This window comes from Silene latifolia, chromosome Y (assembly GCF_048544455.1).
Source record: "Silene latifolia isolate original U9 population chromosome Y, ASM4854445v1, whole genome shotgun sequence".
Classification (NCBI taxonomy): domain Eukaryota; kingdom Viridiplantae; phylum Streptophyta; class Magnoliopsida; order Caryophyllales; family Caryophyllaceae; genus Silene; species Silene latifolia.
In genome coordinates, this window is record NC_133538.1 from 201,201,098 (window position 1) to 201,207,040 (window position 5,943).

Consider the following 5,943-nt stretch of genomic DNA (forward strand, 5'->3'; position numbering starts at 1 on the left):
CAGGCCGACAGCTGGCCACCGTCTGGGAGAGGAATTTAGAGGAAGTGTAATTTGAGGTGTACTCCCAGTCGGGGCACCGGTAGCCGGTCCTTGGACCGTCTGGGAGTTCTCTGACCAATTTTTAAAAATTTCTAAAATACCCATACTCCCAGCCGGGGAACAAGCGGTTGGTCCTTGGACCGGCTGGGAGTACTCTGACGGGATTAAAACATCAAAATCACCCCAATCTCAAACAAAACAAAACACACGACACAACTCCCTCTTTAAAACCTCATTTCGCCCTCAAATCACCCCCAAACACGACCAATACCCCACCAACTCACCACCAAATCCCTCCCTCTCGTTAACCCTCACACAAAATCAAACATGGCACCAAAAAAGAGAGTCCTCAAGGGGGATTTGGCTCTTCAACAAACCGAACTTGTGGCGGCCGTGGCTAGTGACATGAGTCCCGATCCGGATTTTCTAGGGCTCCAATTCAGTTCTGTCCCCATGAAAGGTATGTTTGTATTATTCAAACAACGTCCCTTTCACCCGACTCGATTATTGATCGCCAATCTATGAGAGAACTAGGGTTAAACCATGTCACCCATGATTTATTTGATGGAGTTGGTATGAAGTTCATGTATGATTTGCATGAGAAGACTTATTCCCGACTCACTTGGGAATTTCTTAGCTCTTTAAGGATAGACAAGCATCGACAAAATCAAAAGGTCGCGTTCTTGCATTTCTGTCTTATGAACAAAGACTTTTCATTGACCTTACCGACCTTTGCCGTGCATTTTGGGCTTGACCCGAGCCCACCTGTAACACCCCCATACACCAAGGTGCCTTACTAAGACCACCTAATGCATGGAAATGCTACCATCTCGGTTACCCGAGGCAATGTATATCACATAGACCATAAAGAAACGTACTTAATTAAGTAAATGAGTTTAAGTGATTACAATTATAAAACCAAAACTGTAAAGTAAATACAAACGTCCCAAAACCAAACCAACTGAAAAGAAAACTAGGTTCAAGACGTTGCTTTAGGATTTGATAGCAATGAGAGAAGAACAATCGACGTTGCATTTTTTTCTTTGAAAAAACTTTAGAGAATAAGAGTAAAAGTAAAGAGGAATTATCGAAATAGGTTTATATATCTCTTCACGCATTACTATTTAACCTGGATGAAAACCCGTAAAACACGACTTACTCGAACGAGTATTTCACTTACTCGATCGAGTGCCCCCTACTCGATTGAGTAACCCACTTACTTGATCGAGTACCCATCAACAGTACACTGTTTCGCACGCAACACTCACTTACTCGACAGAGTAAGCCCTACTCGATAGAGTGCGCAATAACATATAAAAATGTAGTATTACAGTCTTCCCTCCTTAAAAACGAACTTCGTCCCCGAAGTTCAATCCCAACCTATAAAAGATGAACTCTTAACCCCAACTCCACCAACTATGCCTACCTCCCCAACATGGCTCACGATATCATATCAACTACATTATAGTCTCTCGACACTAACTCCATACACTACCAAATACCATCCACAAACGCCGCTAGCTCCGTCTCACTAACATATTATCCACTAGAAAATCCAATATGAAGACAATCCACCAAGCAAGATCACCACCAAAAGGAATGTTACACCACCTCACAAAGCGCCCGGAAATTTTGATCACGGACTACTTTGGAAGGCCCTTACCGGCCTTGTTGACAACCCGAGGTTGAATAGAGTGGCAAACACTTGTCACAATGCCGCCATCCAAATTTGGCATAAGTACATGGGGTGGTCTGTTTTTGGCCGTGATAAAAATCACAACTTCCTAACGAAGGAATTGGAAATTCTCGGCTCTTACCTTTGCTCCAATCCTACCACCTTCAAAATTTGTGTGGCTCACCATATGGCCCTCCACTTTCACCGTTTACGCAATTCTTCGGGGCAATGGACCCTAATTGTCGTGGGTGGCCTCATCACCCACCTTGCCAAGCGCCTTATACGAAAGTTGAACTTGAATGACATGAACTTTATTACCGAGGAGTCTATGCTCACCAAGGATTACATCCAATATACTCTTAATTGGATAAAGAAGAACCCCTGGGACAAGCAAAGTTATTGGCAAATCCAGGTGAACGGAGTGGATAAGAATTCCATTCCCCTTCCCAACCCGGACAAAATGAAAGTGGTGCCGAATTCACTGCACTACTTGCTTGAGATCGAGGCGGATGAAGACACTTCCACATCCCAAACACAAAACCCCAATTTCCTCTATACGCGTGAGCGCCCGGTCACCGCACAACCCTCCTTGCGGTACAATATGCCCACCTCTCCTTTCTTCCCTAAAACGTTCCAATAAGGGGAAGGATCCTCAAGCCAAACACCCCAACCACTCCCGCTCCATCCTCAAATTTTAGAATTCATGGAGAATTTGAATTTGGGAATGCTAACGGCCGCCAGTGAGAGGCTCGGTATGCAACAAAGAATGGACCGCCTCTACTTTGACCAATCGGTGGGCCAATTCCCGATTTATGATGATTATATGAGTAGGCAATACAAGAATCCGTCCCGCCTTCATCCCTCCTACTACCTTGCTCCAGACGGTGGGCATCCTATTGACGACACTTTTGTCTACGGCGATATCAACATGCGCCCGGATTATTTTAGTGCTCCGGTCTTTCCCACTCCGGCCTCTACTCAAGGGGAGGGACATGACACTCATTGGTTCTGGGGAACCCCTTCCATCTTCGGTGGAGGGGGTGATGTTAGTGGCTCGGGGGCGGGGCGTGAGGTGGATATCGACTTGACGATCGAGGGGTTTGATATGGGTGGCCCAATGGCCATGAACACGGATGATTTTATCCGTGAGTTCGGTACCAGGAATGATGATGATGATGATGATGATGCGGACACCGAAACTGAGGAGACCTAGCAATGATGGCCATCCTCCCTCCCATTCCATCCAAATGCCAATAATGATCCCTTTAATCCAAATTTCACATTCATATTTCCTTTTTGTATGCATTTAGTTAGTTGTAAAATATGTAGAATCGTATGTCATATAGTTGCATTTCATATAGTTGCATTAGATTTAAATATTTACAAAATACGTCACATATAGGATTGCATTCATATAGACTAGCTTCCATCGTATTTCAATTTATGCATTTAGTTAAAGCATGCATTGTATTTTATTCAAAAAATACAAAAAAATCAAAAATCTCACAAAAACACGTTTTTTTTTTCTTTTCATCATGCCTCCAATCCACACTTCATCTGTCACCGAATATTGTATATAATAAGTGTGGGGAGGAGGACCCAAAAAAAAAAAATCAAAAACAAGTTTAATTTCAAAAAAAAAAACATCAAAACTACCAAAAATATGCTTTCATTTCAAAAATTTCAAAAAAATACAAAAATATGTTTTTCACTCTCGATTCTCTCCCTATACTTTGTTCCATTGAGAACAATGTAAATCTTAGGTTAGGGGAGGGAAATATATACTTCGTATATATTCATATATATTTGTAAATAAATTTGTAAATTTGATAAAATTTCAAAAATTTCAAAAAATAGAAAACCCCCCAAAAATAAAAAAAAATATTACATTGCATATATATTTGTCTAACAAGTGGTGCAGGCGCATACGGAACATTTGAAGCATTAGGAGACTAGAAGACCGATTGGTATAACCTTTCCGATCCCTTTCTCCTTTCTCATTCTTCTTCTTTTATATTTTTGTATTATTGAAGGAGAATGGGCAATGTTGATGAGGATGTTCCATTTTGGAACTTGGTGTGTGTGTGCTTATGTGCTGCTGGTTAGAAAAAATTGTTTGCATGTTTACTCTTGTTACTAGTTTAGAATTGCATCTCGTATCTTGTAAATGTTTGTTTGTGTTTTAAATTCCGTTTGCATCCAGTTTGCACATATTTTTGAATCAAATGTGGTCTAGGAAGGGAGTATGATACCCTCTATGATGATTTTGTCTTGGCCGTGTCTTTCCCCTCCTAGTGGTTTGCACCTTGTGACCTCCTTGTTAGGGTATTTGCTTGCAAATACCCGGGATATGAGGCTTGACCGGAGATTATTGACCACCCTATGAGACGAAAGACCGTAGTCTAGGCCTATACTTCGACATAGCTATTGACATGTGAGATTTAGAGCCTCCTTAGGACCGGTACATCCATACCCGGTCCCCCTTAGGTTGTGAGTAGGCTCCTTGCAGGGCATGTCACATCACGACGCATAAGCGTGGCGTCCTTTCCTTTTTGACCATGAGATGTTCATTTATGTGCATAATTCGTTGCATATCATTTTTGAGCCTCACATTGCCAAATAAGCCTAATTTTCGACCCTTTAGACTACGATCGATTTTGCTTACCCCTTTGAGCCTTAACCTTCCATTTGGCACCTACAAAACCAACTACATACCATAAACAACCTTTCTTGATCAAGAAAGTTGTCAACATGTTGTTGGTTGTATGAAGAAAGGGATTTGGGTCTTGGTCTAGTGGATGTGTACAATCCACTTGAGTCGAAATAATAATCTTCATTTGGTTCGCTTGAATAAAGAGGTTTTGAAAAAGAAAAGAAAAGAAAATAGAAAATAAGAAAGTTTGAAAAAGAACAAAAAAAATTACTTCTCATATGTTTTGATGCGAAAAAGTCGTGCAACACTCCTCATTCGTCATCAAAGGAGTAGAAAAAGGCATTGCAAAAATAAAGGGGCGTATGATGTTTTTCCAAAGTGAGTCGGGTTTACACAATTTTTGCTTGATGTTGGCAAGCCAATTTCTTGTTAGGGTGTAGACGTTACTCATTTGTTGCAATAAGGTGATGATTTTCATATTTTTCTAAAGTGAGTCGGGTTTACACAATTTTTGCATAATTTTGGGAAACCAATTTTCTTGTTAGGGTGTAGACGTTGCTCATTTGTTGTAATAAGTTGGGAAAAATGGAATTTTGGCAACTTCTTGATGTGCACCTCCACATTTTCCAAAATAGTGCTTGCACCAATCCCTTTTCGACCCGTTACAACTCTTGTTTCTCTTTATGCACATTTTCGTTTTGCATCTCTGTATGGTCATGTAGGAGGAGATTCCACGTTAGATTGCGGGCATGTCTCACGAGTCGAGTAGTTGAGTGATTTTGGTTATTTTTTGGCACAAAAATCACCCGTTCTTCAAATGAATGACAAGTGAAAACCGTGAGGAGTCGGTAGTGTAGGTCCTCTTAGTCATGGGTGAACTTGGTCAAATCTTGAGTGTGCCATGTCAATCTTGAAGGTTAGGCATTGTCTCCCCCTTTTCCGCCTTTGAATTTTTTTCCTAGACAATTGGTTGTCATATTGAGGTTGCTTGAGCCATCACTAGGGGGTTGACACGCTGCTAAGACTATGACACGGTATCTCCCGACCAAAACCTTTAATTTTTCAAAACAAAACCCTCCGCTTAGATTAGGAAAGCGGTCGAATTATTAATTGATGCATCCTATGCTTAATTGTATGCTTTAATATTGGATGTGTCTAATTTTTCCGCAAGCCCCCAATTGCCTTGCAAAGGAGCGTATACCTCATTGCGTTTCGTTGTGAGTTGAAGGGACGGAAGAGGCCCGTTAATTGCCTACCATCGGATATTATTAGTATAGATAGACTATAGTTGAATAAGGGTATCATTTCGGCTCACCTACTTAATCGGGGACGAGTAATGATCAAGTGTGGGGAGGTTTGATATATGATTTATTTATACCATTTCTCCTCATTATTTTCACATTCCGACTTTTTTTTGAGTCAGTTTTGTGTGTCTTACCTTACATTTTGTACCCCGATTCCCTAGTCTATGATATTATGTTCGTCTTGTAGGATTTAGGGCGGAAATAGAGGAATCGGAGCAAGGAAGACGGTTCGAGAGGCTAAGCATTAAGATAGGAGGAAGGAAGGCTGAGAA